A 13,637-nucleotide genomic window follows, 5' to 3' on the forward strand; every position below is an offset into this window, starting at 1 on the left:
AAAAATTCTTAGAATTATCTTAAAATCTATATTCATATCTAATTAGAAAATTTTAAATTTTAAAAATGGTCAAAATCAAGTACATCTATAGACATATGAAAATCTTGAAAATAGACGGTCTAGATAATGTGTTGCAAGATGCACTATTTATGGGATACAAAAACTTTTTTTTTTTTCTTCATATTCATACATCTTGACAACGAGATGATCAATTAGATGGCTTTTCAACATTAAAACAACCTTTTCGATAGATTTTTGATATGCATAAATAATTCTACATTTTAAGGTTGCAACCTTATATAAACTTTTTCCCTTCTTATATGTTGGAAACAACGAAACCAAATGTCCTTCCGAGCACCACTAGCAAATGGCTCTTTCTCTCTCTCTTGACATAAGTACTTACTTTTCATTAACTAAAATGGTGCTATATCATATAATTCACAACAACTCAAAACAATGCAGATGAAATTAACAAAGAATCTCCTTTCTTCAGCAACCCGTCGGTAATGTCATTTGCTTCTCTCTACATTTGATTAAAACTGACCGACCAAGATGATGTTATAACCATTATCTATAGCGAACGAGATCAAAGTCACCATGGTGGTGGTCTGTCTTAGAAATGTGGTCTATCAAACTATTTTTTCCCGAAAATTTATTTTTTTAATAATGGTACAAAAGCTATATTACTGTATATGTGAAATCCCATGTGGTTAACATGAGGCAATGTCATATACTTGAATCCATATTTGAACTTTAATAAGATGTTATACTAGAGAGAAAACTCAGTGTTATTGGAGGGAAAACTCAGTAGTGTGTTTCGATTCATTGTAAGAATTTGTTTATTATAGATATACAAAGTTTATTTAAAATTTAAATATCTTTTATCAAATTGTCTGAATATTGGATGACATCCTATTATGTGAGTTATTAGTGAACTAATGATAGGTTTAGCTCATTGCATAGAATTAACAGTTTGGTGCCAACTTATTAATTCTAATTAGTTGTACTTAAGGGAATTAAGGCAGAGTTAATCTTAGATCTCAACTCCTATAGACCATGAATGTGAGAATTACAAAACAAATGTGATATCGATAAAAAGATGTTAACCCCTCTAAAAACTATATAAAAAAGGATAGAAAAAGAGAGATGGAAGGTAAATGAGATTTACTAAAGATAACTTTTAAGGTTGGCTATCACTGGATGGCTTGGTTTATAAGATTTGGTTAGGAACCTCAAGTCCCTCGTGTAATTTAAAAATATATACGAATAAGTGGTTTATCGATTTTATTTATTTAATGATATTTTTTAATTGAGACTAACACCTTATTACACCAATTGACGTCATTTAAGTGAATCTCTTTCAAAACTTGCCCCCTCTCTCCCCCCTTCCAAGTACCACGATCAAATGATCCTCGCCCTGTCTCTAAATGCCTCAGTGCATCAAATTGGTGGGTCGTAGCCTTGCAATGAAAGAGTGTGAGAATCAATGGTTGCAAAATCGAACCGAAACAGTTAACCAGATATGGGTTGGGAGCGGCTAGAACCGGAACCGGACTAACTGGGGGCGGTTAATTGGACTACCTGGTCAAGTTTTTTTTTGTAAAAAAAAAAAATGGTTCAAAAACCCGCAAAAAAATAAAAAATAATAAAACTTAGATTAAGGGTATAATATCTTATTACATACATTTATCTTAATAAAAAAAAGTGAAATTTTTTTTATATAAATTAATATTTGAATACTATGGTCCTATACATGATCCCAAGCAGGTCACATAAATCTTTTTGTTTCCTAGACTGAAGTCTGACAATAAGTGTGCAGCACCTTACCACATATGTATTACCTCAATGTAAATATGCACTCTAGATATTACAGGTGTAGCAGCTCTGCAAAAACATTATATTATGTTTACGCACTCCAATTTCAAGTTTTACAACACTTCAAGATACTGCTAATCACAACTAAAAAAATAAATAAATAAATTGATCCACCTACTTTTACATGTCCATCTAAAATTTCATATGTAAAAGACAAGATGTTACAAGGTAGAGAGGCCGATACATATAGGTTTTGTCATATTAATCAAAACAATATATTTTTATCAAAATAAATAGTTTTATCAAAAAATATTATTTTATTAAGAAAAGAAGAAAAAGATTATCATATTCATCAAAAATAATAATTTCATTAAGAAAAATATTTTTTTGAAAAATAGATTTTCAATAACTCCTAAAATCGAGCAACAATTCAAGCAAGAAACGATCATCAATGTTCGGATAATCAAACAAATCAACACACAAGCACTGTAAAGGCTTTGGTCACCTTTTCAAATATACCAAAAATAAAAAAAAAATTGGTATTTTTTATTTAATTGAAAATTTTTTATTTAATTGAAAAAATCGTGCAAAATTCAGATTTGTGAAAGCGAGCAAGAAAAAAATTCATATAAAAATATTTACTCAATAATAAATAAGCGTACCTTTTTTATGTGATAGGGAAGCCTTGATGATCAAAATACACAAATCAATTTGATAAAAAATGACCAAAAAATAGATCCAAAATCTATTTTTTGGATCGAACACAAATTCTCTGAGCAGCACCATTTCGGGCCAAAATCAACCCCAAATATTTTGGTTTTTGAACAAGTTGAAAGAGGTGTATGGTAGATGATTCGATTATAATTAAAAACCCTCAAATTTCAACAAAACCCATGAAGATGATATTGATGAAATGGTGGAAATTTCAGAAGGCGTGAAAATCAGCCATTTCAATCGACAAAATCTCTTGATTTTTCAATCGACAAAATCTCTTGATTTTTCAATCTTGTATTCGAATTTGCTTGTTAATAAATAGAGTTTTACAGATATAAATCATGAAAATGCCAAAAAAAAAATGGGAGGAAAAAGAATAGAAAAAACTTGAAAGAGCTAGAAAAATCAACCATTGAATTCTTGCATCAAATAACGGCTTCAATTGAAAATAACAAGCATTATTTTAACATACCGTTATTTGTCCATAAAACCCGTTATATCCTCTAACCAGTCCGGTTAGCACTAAAACCAACTGTTTTAACCAAAACATGGCTAATTCGACACCTAACCGGCCAGTTATGGGCCTAAAATTTCATGGGGTTGCTCCCTAGGCTGAGAGATCTCCAAACCCGCCTTCTTTTAACCCCAGCTGTTCCAAACTAACTGACCGGTTCCGTTTCTAACCACCTAGATTTTCTACCATGGTGAGAATACTATTTTTTTTAACTTAGTCCAAAATAAAATACTACTTTTTTGCTTAGAAGTTAGAAAAGAAGTAAGGAAACAAAAATGAAAGAGTCCAAGCCACATTTACCTCCATGCACGTGCATTTGGCTCGAGAGAAAAAGTCAAAAAAGTTTGCCAAAACGAGATCCAACACAACACTACAAGCCCATGTCCTCTCAACATGCCCACCACTTTATCTCTACCACCTCCAAATTTTTTAATAACATGTAATTTTGGTCTTAAATTTGTTTATAAATTATCTCATAATCCATTTTTACATCTAATTATAAAAGTTTAAACTCCAAAATGGTTAAAATCAAGTTGACCTATAAACATATGAAAATCTTGGATATCGATGATCAAAATAATGTGTTGTAAGATGCGTTATTTAAGGGAATCAAAATCTTTTTTTTTTTTTTTCCATATTCATACGTCTCTGTCAAGATGATCAATTAATAGGCTTCTCAACTTTAAAACAACATTTTTCAATAGATTTTTGAGGTGCGTATTTAATTCTACATTTTATGGTTGCTGCCTTTATGTTCACTTTTTCCTTCATTTAATATTCTCCTTTTTTTGGGTGAATTTATTTAATATTCTCCTACTTCTCAAACTGTAATCCTCTCAACTCTTCCACCGACCAACCTGTGAAAAGCCTCGTGATTCCGACACCTTCACGGGAAAGCAAGAGAGCTTCAATTATTCAAGAGGTTCGGTGCTCCGTGGGAACATTCACTTCAATACTCACTTGAGGACTATTTGTAGGACCTTAATTTTGGGGCCAAATGATTTCCTCCTCCATCCATTTCCTCCCCTGATATACTTTTTGGATCTCAAGTCTTGGGATGTAATCGTTACAACCCATAAAATAATATTGACAAAAAAAAAAATGAAATAAACTCTATATGTACTAGAAAAAACGTATGTTTCGAGATTGAATAGAGACTGTCCAACTTTTCAAGGGTTAGATCTAATTGTTAGAAAATTTAAAGTTATAATTTTTCTTTTAAAAATAAGTATCTAAAATTTATTATGTGTTTTCCAAAATGTTAGACTAAAAAAGCTCTCCGAAGTAGGTGTTTTGAGCAAGGGAGGAGACGCACAATGTGCTCTCGCAGAAGAATAGTATATGCGATCAATTTTTGAGATGTAAATCTCTTCAACTCAGTAATTAATCTCAAACAAGAGAAAAAGGAAGGTCAAATATCGGTGATTCAAAAGGCGATAAAGCTTCATAAAAAATATCCATTATTGATAGATCTAAGTATTTAAGAACTTGAAATTGCTTCTTCTTCTTTCTCTTTTTCTTTTTTTTGAGAGTCATCATCTAGAGGTTTTTGGGCAGATCTGAAAATCTTATATTAAAAAAAAAAAAAAATTTGAACTAGTTCTTTTACCCATGGGAGCCAGTGTACAATATGCTCTGCGTGAGCATATACAGTACCTTCTCTTCGCATGTATGCTATACTCTATCGAGAGCATAGTTTACTTCTACTCCCTCAATCCAAAGACCTACATGGGAGGTTGTTTTCAATCTAAAAGTTTGAGAACCACTTAAGAATTATTAGATGATTATTCTCCAAAAAAAAAAAAGAGTTTTTAACATTTAGATCTCACTATCTAAAAATTAGATGGTCTATTCAATATTAAGACACTATTTTTTCAAGTACATAGGGGGTGCAATAATGATTTTTTTATTATTGAAGTTAACTGATAGGGTTGAAGAGGTTAATCATAAAGGAGTGAATGTGGATCAATGAGAATTATGAGGAATGCCATCCTTCATTCACAGGGAATGAATGGTGGATGCTCCCATAATGTAGTGCGCCCTCCTTTCCATTGTTGGTTTTTGCAGAGGAAAAAAGGTTAACTGCAGTTTTCAAAAGACAGATCAAAGCTTTGGAAAGGGAGAAAAGGTTAATAGTACATGCCAAAGAGATGATCTCCATAAAGGGTAGGCTAGGCATTTTAAGAGTAACATGGCAAAGAAGTAACACACTTTCTCTCTCTCATATGCATGTGCATTCATTCTCTTCTCACTAGAAGTATCTTGACTTAAAGAAAAGTGTGGTTAGATATTTATCTGGATCAGAAATTGTCAATCTGAGTTCAATCAAGTGGGTGGATGATCCGGAAGCTTCCCTCTCCTCTTTCAATTATGATACTATTCTTTTTTTATGAGTCAATGGGGAAAACACCCCTACCCTTGATAGAAATTGAGCCTAGGACGTAGAGTTGCAGATCGTCAATCGCTAACCAACCAATTAAGCACAGGCTCTTTTTCTATTATGATACTATTTATATATTAGTATGTTGCTGATTTGGATCGGTATCGGATGATTCATAACCCAATTTCGGGTTTTAAAACACTGCTATTTGAGTGGTACATGAGCGTGGGATCAAATAAGGACAGAGTTTTGCAAAGACACTATTTTTAAGGCGTGTTTAACAACAAAGTGTTGGCATAAAAGCTGGAACTTGGTAGTTCCTATTTTGACAACTACGTATTGCACACTTGGGGCTAGCCCATGGCCAGCTGAGCTTAAAATGTAGGGCATGGGCCGCAAACTGTGGCCCAAAAGTGGGGCTAGAGTAAGTGCCTACCCGGTTTGGCCCGGCCCGGCCCGCCATGTGGGGACAAGGGCTGGGCTAGGGCCAACGATGGCCCTGCCCGAGCCCAACCGTTGCTACCCTTATGCACCACACATAAAATAGCACATTTCTGAAAAATGAGAAGTGCATGCCTCCATACCCGACATGGAAGCGTGAGCTTCTCATTAGATGACTAGGTCGCCGTTGTCCTTTTTTTATTTTATCAATCATGTCATGAAGATATAAAAGATTGTAAAAGATAATTCATAAAAAAATAAAATAAGAAAAACGGCCCTAACATTCTAGGGGTACTTTTATCATTTTTTTTAAAAAATATTTTTTATTCGTGTAGGTGAGAAGTATCGATAACCAAATTTTTTGCTCAATTCAACGTACAAAAAATAAAAATAGAAAATAAAAAATAAAAAAGAAGATAAATACTCAGACATGCTATCAAAACTAAAACACCTCAAATCTGATAATTAATTATGAAGTTTATGAAATACTAGTTTCTAGTGTCCTTTGAAATTTTAAACAAGTTGTCAAACATAATGTTGGATATGATAATTATCCAAAACCACTCACATGAAGAAATCTTTTTTTATGTGGGATTGTTATATAGATAAGTTTCATAAATGAAATAGAATTTCAAAAAGATTAGGACTCTCGATATATCTCTTAATTCTTGAGATATATGTACCATATAGGTATAGACTCCTAACCTTATATATATGATATGAAAGTGCAGAGAATTGGTGTGCCTATTTGGGTCGCCATACAGGAAATGTATCTTCCCCTAAAGAGAGAGGAAGAGAGCTTCATACGGAGAGAAGCAGTTCCCATGGAGATTTTGTGTGGTTTCCCCTTTTAATAAAGAGAAAGTCTCGGTTGTTCAGAGAAAAAGTGAGCTTCCTACGGAGAGAAGCAGTTCTCATAGAGATTTTTGGTGGTTTCCCCTTTTAGTGATGGAGAAAAGTGGTTCCCATGGATATTTTAGGTGGTTTTGGGTGGTTTCCCCTTTTAGTGGAGAGAAAGTCTCATTTTTCCTCCTAGACAGTGGTTTAGATGTGAATAGAAGCGGTTCCCATGGATATTTTAGGTGGTTTTGGGTGGTTTCCCCTTTTAGTCGAGAGAAAGTCTTTGTTTTCCTCCTAGACAGTAGTTTAGATGTAGAATGGAGATGATCGTTTCCTGGACAATGGCTTAGCTATAGAATAGAGATGAGAGATTAGTGATTTAGCTATAGAATGAAGATGGTCTCTTCCTGGACAGTGCTTTAGTTGTGGAATAAAGATGAGAGATCGGCGATAGTGTCGGTCAAGAGAGCATGTCTAAAAGAGATTACTCAATTGGGTTTTATCAAGAGAGCTTGTCTAAAAGGGATTGCTCAACTAGATTTTGTCGAGGGTTAGAAAAGTAACTCTATGTAATAATCGCAAAAAAAAAGGAACTTTTAATAAGTGATGGTCCATATGAGCATGATAGTCCTTAGGGACCATCACCATTTTCAAAGCTTTTAGTTTGAATTTGTTTTGTTTGCTACTGCCTTGCCATGTCTAGTGGACGTGGACTTTAAGCGTATAAGAGGTAATATAAACGTTACACCTCGTGTATGAGGTGTAACTTAATAAAATATTATTATAAGGTGTAGTAAGAGTTTAAATACGAGAGGCGAAGACTCCCACCCTAGAAAATTTTGAGGTCTCTCTCTAGCCGAATTTTTATCGGAAGCTCCTTTTCAAAATATTTTAGGTAAGTGACATCGTCTTCTTGAAAAATAGTCTGTTTTTAATAAATAGTGATATTTCCGTCCAGGATCTTTATTTTATAAGTTTTGTGTGTAGGTGACCTCATTGTCTAGAAAAATAATCTACTCTTTTTAAAAATAAAATAAAATAATTATTTTTGCTTATTATCATGAATTTTAGGGACGATAAATTTTATGCGCACACGACCTTATTATCTTGAAAAATAATCTTTTTAATAAAAATTGTGATATTTTATCTATGTTAAAAATTTTAAATGCTGTAAATTCTTAGAAAAATAAATTTATTTATTTTTCTTGTCTATTGTTAGAAAATTTTAGATACTATGAAATTATTAGAAATAAATGTGATATTTCTACTTTTAGTAAAATTGTGAGATTTCTTTCCACTGTTTTTCAATATTTAGACATTGTAAATTTCATGTGCAAATGACTTTCTTATTATCTGAAAATTGATATTTTTGCATTTGATTATAGCATTGTTGTGAAATGTGTTTTTTGCAAATTAACATCCCATAAATTGTGATAATTCTGTATTCTTGAATTTCTATAAGAGTTTTTCTATACATATTAGATTGGCAATTATGCTAGAATGTCTTTACGAACTGCTACCTTTCTAAATTTGAGCCCAAAATATTTGATTGGTTGAAATGTTATTGAAAGTGACTGTTATTAATGGTGTCAGTGAAATTCATATTAATGATTTCAGTGATATGTTGAGTACGTGATATTTGCTGCTTTCGAATGTTTAAAGAGATTTAGAAATAATTTAAGTATGCAAGTGGACTCATCTGGTTCGTCGGTGAGGTATAAGTGGATCTATCCGGGACGCCGGTAGGAATTAAGTGGACTCATCTGGTACGCCTGTGTGGTATAAGTGGACCTGCAGGGATTAAGTGGACCTATCTGGGACGCCGATAGGGATTAAGTGGATCCATTAGGACGCTGATGGGGTATATAGGTGACCTACTTGGGACGTCAGTATGATATTTTGTGAAATCCTTTGAATTATGCACTGCCGTTGAAGTGTTATATGCATTTCAATTATCCGGATTATACTTAATTATGCATTTATTGAAAGTGAAACTGTTGATGCACTTCTGTTAATAGATCTCATTTTTTAAAATATTGATATTTTTCAACCACGATTATTTTTAGGATTATGATGAGCACGTACTGAGCAGCCAAACTCATCAAACTATGGTAAACATTTTTTTCAAGATAACTGCGGATTCATTTTGAGTGCTAGTCAAGATCAACCTTGGAAGATATTGTTTGTTGTGCTAGCTTTCTTTATTTACTTTGTAAGACCTCACCATTGTAAATTTGTCCTATCAAGAGATGTATATATGTTTTGGACTGTCACATCTCAAGAATATCTGTATTGAAATTTCTTGGGGTGTGACACTCTATGTCTTAAAATCTATTATATAACTTTTATTGGTATACTGGATTTGAGTGTACCTTGTCCGTGGTTCAACTGGGTTTTGTCGAGGATTAGAGAGGTAACGCTATGTCTCAAAATCTATGATGTAACTTTTATTGGTATAGCGGATTTGAGTGTGCCTTGTCCGTAAATGTAGCCCTCATGGGGTGGACCACATAAATCTTTGTGTTGTTGTAGTATAGTGTTTTGCTTTATTTATCGTATTATGGCTTATGCTCTCGCATATTTTATTTCTAGTTGGATAAATATACAATCTTGGTGGGATCTATATTTTTGGGATTCTTGTTACTCATCTAAGAGGGTTCTTAAATCCTAACACATAATATTTTACAAATCCAAATACAAATACAAATCTTTCGTTATCAAAATTTTCGAACTTTCCAAATTCCATCTCTATTTGTCCAAAAGACCCTTGATATGCACACTGAGTTGCTTCAATAACACACCATACTACGAGGTTCCCATTCCAAGTTCCAAACGCCCAACGCACCCATAATTATAGAAACAATAAATAAATGAAGCGCCTTTGTAAATTACTTATAGCTTAGATCCTTTAGTGTCTATTTTGGAGACAATTAACTTTATCTAGAATATACTATCTGACCTAAAATTAATATATTTGTATGTTATATTACATATAATTTTATTACTTTTATTTATTTAAGTGATTTTTGGCTACTTTTAGTTATTTATAGAAAAATATATGAGATTCGGCAAATTATTTTGAATATAGAAAAAACAACCTTTCAGAATTATAAGCTAGTATAAAAAACTGCCTATAAATTTATATCATATATTTTTATAATGGATATGATTAAACAACAAGTAGTTCATTATCATGATTACTTTTGCTTAAATGATGAATTACCATTTATAACGAATACGTCAAAGAGACCCTTACCTTCTATCCTTCCACTTTTCTCTCTTATAGGAAAAGTGCAAAAAGGTCAAAAAGGTCCATGAAACATCGATTAGGGTTGCACTTAGTGTTAGGCCTAAGCATTTTTACAAAAAGTAAAATTGCATTTGAAATCCACTTTGAAAAAATGCAATTCTAGTATATCAACCAGCATGATGGCCATCGGGAAAAGGGCAAGGGTCGTGGTGGTAGTACTCCACACCCTAATCATCACGTCATGGTTTCCATTCCCATCACTAACATCACCCCGCTAATACCTTCAAAACATTAACTCCTAATCTACTTGAAAATAGGCCCGCTGATACCTTTAAAACGCTAACTCCTAATCTACTTGAAAAATAGGTAGAGGCTATTTCTATTGTTGAAACTTTGAAAATAGGGTAGATCTTCTTGTATTTTGCCATTTGAAAAATATTAGGAGTTATGTATTTGGGCATTTGAAAAATATTAAGAGTCATTTCAAAATAATGTCATTTCAAAATCGTATTTTTTTAAAAATAAAACTATATATTATTAGGGAGTTATGTATTTGGGCATTTGAAAAATATTAAGAGCCATTTCAAAATAATGTCGTTTCAAAATCGTATTATTTGGAAAATAAAACTATATATTATTAGGGAGAGAAATACTAGATTTTTAGTCCCACATTGTGAAATAGAAAAGAGTATTAAACTTAAGACTTGTTGTTGACCTGACGGAGTCAAGTCTCAACGATGTTGAAAGTATCATGTTCTCTCTTAACAGTAAAATGCTACCTAATGCTATAAATCTCGTTGAACTTGCACATTTGATCTTTTTAAATCAATTTTTATCAGTAAGGGGCAAGATCTCTTGTTTTTATGTGTTCGAAGTTGAATTTGTCAAAAAAATTTAGATGTATATTATTTTTTTATCAGTACAGGGTAAATACTGATAAAGCATTAGTGCCTACCCAAAAGCAGAAAAGATCTTAGTTCTCCAAAGCATTTATTAATTTGCTTTCGCTTTTTTTTTTTTTTGACAAATATTGTTTACTTTATTTATAAAATCTACTAAAAAGAAATTACATCAGAGGAGATAGCTAGAGCGGACAAAGAGGCCTCCCCCTTTAGCCAGAAAGTCAGCCAAAGAATTTGCCTTACGAAAGAATGACAAAAAGAAATTGAAAGTGGAGCCACCAGATCCATAATTGGCAACCAGCTAGACCTTAGTTCCTATGGAATACGCTGCTCCTCCTTGCACCAAATAATTACGTTAATTGAATCTCCTTCAATAATGAAGTTATTCTCGATGTTTCTAGAGATAAAAATTTTTAACCCTTGCAACAAAGTCAATAACTCCAATTGGTTAGCCGTGGCTATACCAATAGGGCCACCATATGAGAAGATGACCTCTCCAAAACAGTCTCACACCACATCCCTATTGTCTGCTAATCCGGATTGCCCAGAGAGCTCCCATCAAAATTTAGCTTAAATCCCCCACTCTCTGGTGCCACCCAAATACTCCTTGGTCTCATCTTTACTCTACCCATCAAAAACAAATTTGACAAATTCAACAGAACATCTGGTTGTGAAATCCCCCAACCCTCATTAGTAACTCGGAGCCAAAACCAAATAGACAGTTTGACTTTACTCAACAGTCTATCAAAAGATAAACTCTCTCCTTCAAAATTCCATCTATTTCTTTCTTTCCATAGGTCCCATAAAGTAGCCCATCTCGCTATTTGCCATACCAAAATACCCCCGGAAGGTCAATGATTAAAATCTAATTGTGACACTGAACCCATAATAGATTAGGGCAGTAAACATGAACCCCAAGTAGCCCAAATAACCAATACCAAATTTTTGAGGCAGCGTGACAGTGTATGAGAAGATGCTCCTTAGATTCCTCATCCACTGTACACATCAAACATATGTTAGGTATAAATTTACCCCTCTTAATCAAATTATCCACCATCAGAATCTTATTTTGGATAGCTAACCATAAAAACACCTACCTCTTATAGGGACCAGGCCATTTCCACACTTTCGCGGCGACAGGTAATGACCATCTTCATCGATCATGGAAAAATAGCCTATAACAAGACTTGATCGAAAATACCCATCGCACTCAACTTCCCAAATCACTTCATCTATTGCCTTTTGGGAAATATAAATCGAATCTAAGATACCCATCAAATCGTTCCATTGAAGATAAATATCTTCACTCAGCCTATTATCTGGGAAATTAATACTCCAAGTAACATGATTACCTCTTACTTCAACCATATCAGAAACCTTAGCATTAGGTTGCGAAACCTTTGAAAAAAGTTTCCGATAAGTATGCTTCAGAGGGGCATCACCTACCCACTTATGATGCTAGAAAGAGATGTCCCCACAACCAACATTCTAACGAAAATAATCGCAATCATCGGCCCACATCTATAAATAAAAGTCCATATCAAAGACATCTCTCTATTTATACCCCCTCCTAACCACATTCTTTGCCTATCCAACTATATTTAGAAGACAAAACCTGAAACCAAAGCTGATCTGTATACTGAAAACTTCTCCACCACCACTTACAAAAGTAATGCCTCATTCATATATTTTATTTTTCTAATGCCAAGACCAACTTCACTCTTAGGGGTATACTTTCTTTGTTCCCCGAAAGACCCCCACATGAAATTACGCATCATTATTTTAATTTTCTTTATCACTGAGGCTGACATTTGAATAAGAGACATCAAGTAGATTGGTAAATTAGCTAAGAAAGAACTTAGCAATGTAACCCTACCACCCACAGACAGGTATTTTGGTTTCCAAGTATCCAACTTCACTTGGACTCTCTCTAACACCTTATCCCAAATCGTTATAGAGTGCCTAGAATTTGAGATTGACATTCCTAGATAAGTCAAAGGGAAAGAACCTAGCAAGCAACCCAAAAGATTTGGAAAATATTGAATCAAGGTCAGAAAATAGTTACTACTTATCATTGAGGTCTTATGGAAATTGAACTTCAAACCCAAAACCACCTTACAACAATCTAAAAATTGAGCAATGTTTTTCACTTGCGTCTCATCTGCTTCACAAAAAATAAGTGTGTCATCCGCATATTGCAAATGAGAAACTCTTGGACCCATCTCAGCTACTTTAAAACCAGAGAAATTCCCACAACCTTCCACTTTATGAATCATCAGGCAAAAGGATTCTGCATGGATAGAAAAAAGGAATGGTGACATGGAGTACCCTTGGCGAAGGCCCCTGGAAGCCTTAAAGAAACCAATAGGCCTTCCCATAGAAAGTATTGAGAAATAGGCAGAGGATAAACATCCAAAAATCCAATTCCTTCATTTAGCCCCAAAACCCATATTCTTAAGAATTTCTATAAGCGCCCCCCATTTAGCCCCAAAACCCATATTCTTAATAATTCCATAAGCTCCCCCCATTCAACTCTGTCATAAGCTTTTTCCTTATCAAGTGTAATAATGATTCCAGGAATTTGACTTCTCACTCTATAATGAATACACTCTTGAGCCACCAAAATACTATTAGTGATTTAATGTTTCTGAATGAAAGCAGATTGAGTGTTATAGATAAGAAAAGGTAAAACTGACTTCAGTCTTTCAGCCAAGACCTATGACACAATCTTATAAAGACTGATCAGAAGACTGATGGGCCTAATATCTGGTAATTCTGCTA

Source organism: Amborella trichopoda, chromosome 9 (assembly GCF_054954075.1).
Source record: "Amborella trichopoda isolate Santa Cruz 75 chromosome 9, AtrichopodaSantaCruz75HAP2 v2.0, whole genome shotgun sequence".
Taxonomy (NCBI): Eukaryota; Viridiplantae; Streptophyta; class Magnoliopsida; order Amborellales; family Amborellaceae; genus Amborella; species Amborella trichopoda.